This window comes from Balaenoptera acutorostrata, chromosome X, assembly GCF_949987535.1.
Source record: "Balaenoptera acutorostrata chromosome X, mBalAcu1.1, whole genome shotgun sequence".
In the NCBI taxonomy this organism is placed as follows: Eukaryota; Metazoa; Chordata; class Mammalia; order Artiodactyla; family Balaenopteridae; genus Balaenoptera; species Balaenoptera acutorostrata.
The window spans coordinates 3,799,478-3,810,530 of NC_080085.1; the positions used below are offsets into that span (position 1 = coordinate 3,799,478).

Genomic DNA, 11,053 nt, shown 5'->3' on the forward strand with positions numbered 1-11,053 from the left:
ACAGATCAAGTTCCTATTTATTCTCACATAGTTTAAACCTTCCAATACAAGTGTGCCCACCTGCGCCCACTGTAAGGCTGAATTCTACAAGAAAGCGATGCCAGATCTTTGGTCATGATGGTTGGATAACTGTCAAGGTTCTACTGAATCGGTCATTTTACAGAATGCCTTTCAAGCAAAAGTCCATCTTGCACGTTTATAGTCAAGGTGGAGGTCAAAAGTACTACAGCAAACTCGTTGCCCATTTCTCATTAAGGAAAAAGAAATCTGATGATTTTTAGTATCAGAATTTATTTCAGGAAGAAGCAAACTGCCCTTTATAGGAAGGACTGCTTTATTTGAGCTTTTAAGTGAAGCATAAAAATATCGGTAATACCACCTTTCATCTTCATAATGCTGTGGAACTTACACAGTGCTTCCCATGCATTTTCTCTTTTTATTCTTGCAGTGAAAAAAAAAAAATTGAGAGGAGGATAAGCATTACTAACTAATTCAATTTTATAGAGAAGGAAGTGTAGCCCCAAATCATGAAGTGACTTGTACAATATCTACCATCTAGAAAGCGGTAAATAGAACTAGAACTCAAGTTTTCTATTCTTTTTTTTTATAAACTTATTTTTTATTTTATTTATTTTTGGCTGTGTTCGGTCTTTGTTGCTGCGTGCGGGCTTTCTCTAGTTGTGGCGAGCGGGGGCCACTCTTCATTGCGGTGCGCGGACTTCTCATTGCGGTGCCTTCTCTTGTTGCGGAGCACGGGCTCTCGGCATGCGGGCTTCAGTAGTTGTGGCACGTGGGCTCCGTAGTTGTGGCTCGCGGGCTGTAGAGCGCAGGCTCAGAAGTTGTGGCGCACGGGCTTAGTTGCTCCGCGGCATGTGGGATCTTCCCGGACCAGGGCTCGAACCCGTGTCCCCTGCATGGGCAGGCGGATTCTTCACCACTGCGCCGCCAGGGAAGCCCCTCAAGTTTTCTTAAACAGTGATTTTTTTCTACTAATCTTTGGCCCCATGAATACAACAAATTCTCAGGTGTATCTCCCAGGTTGCACTAACTTTTTAGGCAGAAGTTCTGGATTGAAACCCCTGATCTGTCACCTACTATACGATGTTGGGTGGACGTTTCCATTGGCAAGAATTTATAACGTTGTGATGGTGCCACGGAGCTGCTGGAATCCTACATATGCGCACAACTGTACTGGTGTATAAGAATAGGATGTGCCTCACAGAATTACACTGGGACAGAGAAATATATTCTGGTTCATGGCTTTTCCTTCTCCCCCAAACCACTGCTATGCCTTGGATCTCCCAGAACCTATACGTATGTGGATTGAAAATAGTAATAGTATGAGAAACTCATAACCACTGAAAAAGATTGAGGAATGACTTGTGCTCTGAAGACTTGAGTTTACTACTTCAGGACCTTTCCGAGTCCTGAAATAATGAAAGTTCTAACCATAAAGGTTGCACGTGAGACTCAGTAACTTGTAAGTATTATCACCCAAGTCTTTGTAGCATTAACTGTTAGTCCCAAGAGCTTTTTCTAGGAGAGGAATCTCTCCTTTAGAATCAGGGATGAGTTCCTTAATCAACTGAAGAAGTTTTTCAAGCCACAGGTCACACTCGCATGGCTCCTTTTTCCCATCTCAGGGTGTGTCAGGAGGGCAGCATAGAAGAAATTTCACTGGGGAGGAGAAATTGGGGTACTTAAAAGAAATACCCAAGCCACCCAATTCTCCTTCTTTTTTTCTGAGTGTGTAAGAGTAACTCCTGGTACTGATTGATCCCCACCAATGGGTATTCTTTTAGAAGAGGGGTGACACAAGTTTTAGACGAGTAGGTGTAACCCACCCAGGTTTGCTTGCCCAACGCACAGCAAGACAAACGCTGAGATGCTGAGGTTTGCAGCAGAGAAAGGGTTTATTCACAAGACAGCCAAGCAAGGAGATGGGAGAACAAATCTCAGATCCACCTACCTGAAGGGGAGGGGCTTGAGATATTTACAAGATGAAGAAGCAGGGTGGTCTTAGCTATGGGGAAAGGTGATTGGAGGTTAGGGAAAAGGTGAGGTAATTGGTGTTCTGTGCAGGACTATCTGAGTTACGTGTTTCTCATGGGATGCACGTTCAAAAATGGAGGCATTTTGGGGCTTCCCTGGTGGCGCAGTGCTTAAGAATCCGCCTGCCAATGCAGGGGACACGGGTTCGAGCGCTGGTCTGGGAAGATCCCACATGCCATGGAGCAACTAAGCCCGTGTGCCACAACTACTGAGCCTGTGTGCCACAACTACTGAAGCCCGCATGCCTAGAGCCTGTGCTCTGCAACAAGAGAAGCCGCCGCAATGAGAAGCCCACGCACCGCAACGAAGAGTAGCCCCCGCTCGCCGCAACTAGAGAGAGCCCACGCACAGCAACAAAGACACAATGCAGCCCCCCCCCCCAAAAAAAGGAGGCATTTAGCCATACTACCCAAAAGCAATCTACAGACTTAATGTGATTCTGATCAAATTACCCATGACATTTTTCAAAGAACTAGAACAAATAATCCTAGAATTTTTGTGGAACCATAAAAGACCCAGAATGGGCAAAGCAGTTCTGAAGAAAAAGAACAAAGCAGAAGGCAGAACCCCCCTGACTTCAGACAATACTACAAAGCTACAGGAATCAAAACAGCATGGTATTGGCACAAAAACAGACATATGGATAAAAAGAGCAGAATATAGAGCCCAGAAACAAACCCACACACCTACAGTCAATTAATCTTCAACAACGGAGGCAAGAATACACAATGGGAAAAAGACAGTCTCTTCAGCAAGTGGTGCTGGGAAAGTTGGACACCTGCATGTAAATCATACTAAGTGAACTAAGTCTGAAAGAGGAAGACAAATACAATATGATATCGCTTATATGTGGAATCTAAAATATGACACAAATGAACTTATTTACAAAACAGACTCACAGACATAGAGAACAGACTTGTGGTTGTCAAGGGGGAGGAGTGTGGGAGGGATGGAATGGGAGTTTGGGATTAGCAGATGCAAAGTATTATACAAAGGATGGATAAACAACAAGGTCCTACTGTAGAGCACAGGGAACTATATTCAATACCCTATGATAAACCATAATGGAAAAGAATATTTTAAAAAAAGAATGTTATATGAACCTATTTATTCTCTTCTTTTTTTCTCCCCCTCTCTGATTAACCAGCATGATCTGTGCAGGTTGATTTCAGGTTTGTCTTAAAGCATAATATAGGAATAGTTTCTTAAAAACAAAGATGATACAACAATAATAATAACAGGGTTTCATTCCCTAACTGTTTAAAAATGCAGTCACGTCCCAAAGAGCTCTTCTTTTCCTATTATTCCTTTTTTGCATTGACAGTCTCTTGGCCATTTTTCTACTTATTAGCACTTCCATCAGAAGGGAGGAAAAGGATGTGAAACCAAGACGTGTCAGTTTGAGACACAGAGTCTTATATTAGGCCCATCACCACCTCGAAATGCCTAGACAATTCCTGCTCCCCTGGGAGTGTTCAAAGCCACCAGCCCTACAAAATCCATGTCCCTACAAAACAGCAAAGCATTTCAGCATACATGTCATATCCTTCTTATTTTTCTGTATGATTGTTGCATTGCGCACTTCACCCAAATAGAGGCGATGAGAGAATTAGAACAGGTGGGTTAGATGCAAGAGTATTAGAAACCATTATTTGCTAATATGAAAATTGCCTTAAGAACATTAAGAAAACATACGGGTTCACTTCATAGACTAAATTTGAATATTAAGTAAACTTGTGGTCATTTTTCTCTCTTTTAGCTAATACTGACTGAAAATTCCAAAAGAAACAATTCATATAAGCCAGGGTGAATTGATCCTTGCTTTGGATAACTTGTGTTGCTTTGATAGCCATTTCATTCCCTACTGAGTTAAATTACTAAAGAATCCCACACATGCCAGAACTTAAAGTCTACCTAGAATTATCACACCTTAAAACTGACATCTAATATATGGTTAACTAATATTGGACAAGAGAGCCAAGAATACTCAGTGGGGAAAAGACAGTCTCTTCAATAAATGGTGCTGAAGAAACTGGATAACCACATGAAAATCATGAAACTGGACCCCTATCTTATACCACTCACAAAAAATTAACTTCACATAGGTTAAAACTTAAATGAAAGACCTGAAACCATATAACTCCTAGAACAAAACACAGGGGAAAAACTCCTTGACATTGGTCTTGGCAATGATTTTTCTGGATATGAAACCAAAAGCAACAAAATGAAAAATAAACAAGTGGGACTAAACCAAACTATCAACAGACCCACGAAAAGGTGACAGACCACACTACATGCAAACATCAGGGAATGGACATCACTAAATGGACATCAGGGAAATGCAAACCAAAACCACATGAGGTACCACCTCACACCTGTTAGAACGGCCATGATCAAAAAGACAAGCAATAACAAATGCTGGCAGGGATGCGGAGAAAAGGGAACCCTTGTATATTGTTGGTCAGAATGTAAATTGCTACAACCATTATGGAAAACAGTATGGACTTTGCTCAAAGAACTAAAAATAGGATTACCATATAATGCAGCAATATCAGTTCTGGGTATATAGCCAAAGGAAAAGGGTATATATATATTTACATTAGCCAAGATATATATTATATATGTATATGTATACACATATATGTATATGTATATTGTATATGTATATGTAATATATATAATATATATGTTTATATATAATATATATCTTGGTTATTATAAATTATATTTATATTTATATATATATATATATATATATATATAAGTTAAAAAGAAGGAATTCTTACCTTTTGTGACAACATGGGCTGACCTTGGGGGCATTATGCTAAGTGAAATAAGTCAGACAGAGAATGACGAATTCCGTATGATCTCACTTGTATGTGGAATCTGAAAAAACAACAACAACAAACTCATAGAACCAGAGAGTAGAACGGTGGTTACCAGGGGCTGGGGGGGTGGAGAAAACGGGGAGATGTCAGTCAAAGGGTACAAACATTCAGTTACCAGACGAATAAGTTCTGGGGTCTAATGTACAGCATGGTTACATATAAATCCAGTAAACATAGAGTTAATACTGTATCATATACTTGAAAGTTGCTAAGAGAGATTTTAAAAGTTCTCACCACACATTGTTATTATCATTTCACAATATACATGTGTATCAAATCATCAGATTGCACACCTTAAATGTACTCAACGTTATAAGTCAATTATATCTCAATAAAGCTGGAAAAAATAAAAATAAAATAAAATGATAATTTAAAACAGGCATCTAATGTTTTTGTCCTAAATTCTTTTCTGACCCAAATTTGAATGTGATGTCTTAGAGTAGCTAATAAATGCATAAAGCCCAACTTTAAGAATCCTTGCTGTGAAAAGAGTTGATGTAGGGATTTTTCTTTCAATCAGTTTATTTTACAAGTTTTTGTTAAATAACAAAGTAAGATGGTGATAAAATTCCAAGGAGCACGTAATTTCCTAAGGGGACCGCCTCAAAACCCAGTGCTAGTCTTATTCCAAGACACCTGGTGTACGTTTATTGAAAACGATCTGGCATGGAGACATTTTCCATTAGTGCTAACATGGGTAATCACACTTCTTCAGTAGAAAGTACTTTATACGGATATTGTGAAACAGTTGAAGGTCTCTATCATACTAGAAACCTAACCTATAAGTGGCCAAATTTACAATTGAGCTCGTCAGCAAAAAAAAAAAAAAAAAAAGAAAAAGAAAAAAAGCTGGGTAGCAGTACCAGAACATTTGACTCAAATAGATGGTTTGGATTAATGGAATGAACCATTTCTACTTCAGGTTCAACAAAAAAAGCTATATTTGAAACACTCTGGTGTTCTCATAATTGTGCATATGGTTGGAAATTCCTGTCTAGGTCAAATACTGAGTAATTCAAACCTAGTAGGAGAAAGAGGAAAGAAATCAGAAGAAGTAATGTATTAGCACTTTTCATTAAATAGGGTTCTGCTGGTGGAAAAACTTTGAAACTTAATGTTTTCCACTAAGTATCCCTGCTTCCTTCACACTTTTGGAAAACAATACTGGGCTCAAATTCCCAAAGTATATTTAAATTCCTCTGGGTTGGTTGCTGACAGAAATCCATGCTATTTCCTCATACTCATGTTGGGTATACTTTGTGATATGGTCTATGCCTAGTGGGCATGAAATTTTAAAGAGTAATGTTTCTGAATGCTGCAGCCAGGAGTGTTGGAGCCATAAAGAGTTACTTTGAGTAATAGAGTTATATTATTCCAGAAACCAGTTCATGCTGCTGAACAGTGCTGATGCTTGAAGGAAGCTTTCTAACCACACTTTGCATTTGCCAAGCAAAATCCAAAAGACAACAACAGCCCAAAGTACATAGATGCTGCAGGAATTAGAGAAGAATTAATAAAAGCTAAAATTTTTAAAAGATACATGAGGATAGGGACTTCCCTGGCGGCACAGTGGTTAAGAATCCGGCTGCCAATGCAGGGGACACAGGTTCGAGCCCTGGTCCGGGAAGATCCCACATGCCGCAGAGCAACTAAGCCCACGCGCCACAACTACTGAGCCTGTGCTCTAGAGCCCGTGAGCCACAACTACTGAGCCCACGTGCCACAACTACTGAAGCCCGTGCACCTAGAGCCCATGTTCCCCAACAAGAGGAGCCTCCACAATGAGAAGCCCGTGCACCACAACAAGGAGTAGCCCCCGCTCGCCACAACTAGAGAAAGCCCGCAAGTAGCAACGAAGACCCAACGCAGCCAAAAATAAATAAATAAATTTATTAAACAAAAAAAAAAGATACACGAGGATAAAAGTTAACAAAACTTCCTAGTATGGGTTCTTTGGTAAAGAAAAAATATGACAGATAAACTGTTTAACATGATCATCATAAAAAAGAGCGGGCAGTCCAAATGTATAATGTAGGAAATGAGCAGACGAAATTTTAGCTATGAAGGAGATTAAGGAATCAAAATCAACTTGTTTGGTCCAGTCCGTGCAAATGCATTTGAAAACTTGAGTAAAATGGATGCTTTGCTTTACATCCATTTTTCTCCCCCAGAAGAAAGAGAAATTGGAAACTGACTAATTATATAATCCCAGAGAGACCCAACTTCACTCCCTGCCTCACCCATTCTCCCCTTCAAAGACAGCATTTCCAGATGGCTTCACAATTTTCTTCTTTGAAAATAAGATTTACTTGCTAATATTTACCCTGGTTTAGGACACAGAAAAGGCGAAATAGTTCCACATTTGATTATGAAGCTAGCAAAGCACTGACAAAATCCAAGAAATACCAGACAAACAACAACAAATTGATAGATATGTTTTAAACAACTAGCAAATAGAATCCAGCTGATGTTTAAAGAAAAATTCACTGTGATGACTTGAGGTTTATTTCAAGAACAAATGTAAATTCTTCTGTTAATTTATTAAACGTACGACTATCATCACCATATATATGTAATTGCTATAAGTGATGAAAGGCGTTGACTAAATGTCACTAACTTTTCATTTAAAGAAAACCCCCAGCAAAATAGAAATAGCCATATTATATATAATGTTTATACTGATATATATACAATGTTAAGATATTTATCTTATTCATATACTTATTATGTATGGGATGGACGTTAGTCAATTGTACCTGCCACTTACTAACCTCAGTTTTCCTGTAATGTCCACATTTTGGTTTAGCATACAGAGTGAAACGTTCATCAAAGTGAACCCAACTTTGTCAAATTTACATTTTTATGTCTCCAGCTCTACATAAGGGGCATGGAGTAATGGTAAAGGCAATAATAAACGTACTGAACTAAAAAATCAAAGTAACAGTAAAGGCAATAATAAACACGGATATTTCTACCATTGTGTGGATGTAAAAGTATATCATCTGTACTTACGCTGGAAATACAGGCACCATATTTATGATGGAAGTCTTTGACACCACATTATTTTAAATATGGAAAATACATCCTGCTTTCCTTCAAGGCCTCCAGAAATGTGAGTGATGGAGAGTTGGTTTTCTTCTCTCCGTCTGGGATTTTTCACCATGCGTCCTCAAAAGGCAGCAAGGAAGAAATGGATTAATTAATACCATAGGGAAGTGCTCTCCCCTGCTCAGTAAACTGTGCAGTATTCTAGAAAAATGCATCTTAAGATAGAACTTTTGTGACCCAAAGAAATGAAACAGAAATTATAAAGCCAATGCAAGTTTGATTTATGGTACTCGGGGTTTAAGACCATTGACTCTGAGCCTCTATGAATTTACTGCTATGGGGTCAAACGACCAGAACTGAATTTGCAACAGAAAAAAAAGAAAAAAGAAAAAAATGTAGTTTACTTTTTGTAGGAGTGAAATACATGACAGAAACATGAACAGAAACATTAATGTGCAAGTGATAGATACACTTCATTACTGCCCATACTTACCTATTTTATAAAATATGATGTGTTCTCAGTTCAAAAAGTGCAGTCGTACATAAAACAATTCTAAAGACTAAATAATGTGCCTGGTTCAAATTGATCTATGTTTCCGTCCAAGAATTCCATTAGAGAAAGATTAAGGGATTTTTCCACATAAGGTAGAAAATAAGAAATTAAAGTCTAAATAATTTCAGGGGGAAAAAAATCAAACCTTCATATTAAGACATGATTCTGAACAAAATATGAATGAAACACATCTGTTTAGATCTCTGCAAATGGCATAAATAGCTCAGGAAGGCAAGATAAACTCAACCTTTTACTGAGAAAGGATGAGGCGTAGAACCGGAAAAACTCTTGTATAGTTTCCAAAAACTCAATTCAGTGACTCCTTTTACATAGTTTCACTGAAATAATTAAAAACAAAATAGGAAGAGAGATGTCTCTCGGCAACCGCCTTTCTTCATAGCTATGCATTTAACATGAAGATTTCCGATTTAAAAGTAAAAACAGGCAAAGCCTTGTCAGTTCACATAATTGCTGATTTTTGCCTACATTTTAGAAGAAATACAGGGGAAAAACCACAGATACATTATTAATGGGGTGAATTGCTTTGGACATACATATTTCACATACTGAAGGTGTCTCAAATTGACCTCATTTGGAGAGGAATAAAGAACAAAAATAAAATATGTTCTTTCTCCTTTGCATTTTATTTTTTTTTTTGGTCTAACACATTTTGTTTTCACAGAGATGGATATGATAGGATTAACAAAAAGCAGTAGAGACAGCTGGTGATGCTGAGATGGATATTTTTTTTAAAGAAAAAATTGTAAAACGCATGATGGAAAATAGAACGGAGTTCATTTTGAACCGTTGTGCCCTTACCCAGATACCTTATTATTCAGGAGATGTTCACTCTTATATCCCGGCTACCCCTTGATATATTTGGACATGCTGAATATACTTACATTATCTGACTTATTTAACAGGATCGTGGGGTCATAGGGCATTTTGAATGTTATTTTCTGAGATCTACTGGACCCCCGCGAAATCACGTTACTGAAATAATAGTTCCATAAAATTCTTCTGATTTTGACTAAAAATAGAACTACCATATGACCAGCAATCCCACTACTGGGCATATACCCTGAGAAAACCATAATTCAAAAAGACACATGCACCCCAATGTTCATTGCAGCTCTATTTACAACAGCCAGGACATGGAAGCAAGCTAAATGTCCATCAGCAGAGGAATGGATAAAGATGTGGTACATATATACAATGGAATATTATTCAGCCATAAAAAAGTATAAAATAATGCCATTTGCAGCAACATGGATGGACCTAGATTACCATACTAAGTGAAGTAAGTCAAAGACAAATACCATATGATATCACTTACATGTGGAATCTAAAATATGACACAAATGAAGTTATTTACAAAACAGAAACAGACTCACAGACTTAGAAATCAAACTTATGGTTACCAAAGGGGAAAGTGATGGGGGATAAATTAGGAGTTTGGGATTAACATAGACACACTACTATATATAAAAGAGATAAACAACAAGGACCTACTGTATAGCATAGGGAACTATATTCAATATATTGTAACAATCTATATTGGAAAAGGATCTGAATTTATATACGTGTGTGTGTGTGTGTGCGCGCGCATGTGTGTGTATCTGAATCACTCTGCTGTACACCTGAAACTAAAACATTCTAAATCAACTATACCTCAATAGGAAAGAAAGAAAAGAAAGAAAGAAAGAAAGAAAGGAAGGAAGGAAGGGATGGAGGGAGGGAAAAAGAAAGAAAGAAGGAACGAAAGAAAGGAAGGAAGGAAGGAAGGAAGGAAGGAAGGGAAAAAGAAAGAAAGAAAGAGAGAGAGAGGAAGGAAGGAAGGAAGGAAGGAAGGAAGGAAGGAAGAAAGGAAGAAAGTTGTTCCTTAAAGTGTCCAAGTAGGCACAGAATATACTGTATTGATAGCCAATTGAAGACAGTATTCAACATGTTTTTCTGAGTCATTCTGATAATTGTTTTTCCAAATTTGTTGCCTTTTGCTGCCTATAAATTTGTCCTGCCTGAAGCTCTAGAACCTTATTACTATAAATATGTTAATTTATATTAATCATTTATATATAATTCATTTATTCATATAAATAAAATTCCAATATAGAGAATTTTATTTACCTGCCTTGTTTTCACAAATGTTGTATTTTTGTTGGTGTTGTTGCTTGATCATTTTGGTGTTTCATTATGTTAGCTTCTTACACATCCACTTTTTACACAAATAAAAGGAAATAATTTGAGTTTCAACCTGTGTAATCACAAGATGAAGGACATTTATTACTATCAAGAGAAAGGGCATTTCCATCACCTCAGATTCTATAAGACAAAAGATAGGATAGTTATAGTTTCTATATCATTCAATCCAAAATATTTACAACTTCCCCTGTGATTCCTTATTTGACCCATGGATAATTCTGGATGGTCAATGACAACAACAAAAGATGTTACATCTCATTCATATTTTCATTCACTACATCCTGAAACAATATTTTGGCCATATCACATT

General features: G+C 37.7%; 1 long non-coding RNA gene across 1 annotated transcript; it reads right to left on the reverse strand.

Moving 5' to 3' along the window:
• Positions 1–4,853: 4,853 nt before the first annotated feature.
• On the reverse strand, positions 4,854–10,774 carry LOC130706341 (uncharacterized). Its single transcript, XR_009006603.1, has 3 exons — positions 10,669–10,774; positions 7,953–8,108; positions 4,854–4,938 (listed from the first exon to the last, which is right to left on the reverse strand). It is a non-coding gene; the product is annotated as an uncharacterized LOC130706341 (long non-coding RNA).
• Positions 10,775–11,053: the final 279 nt, after the last annotated feature.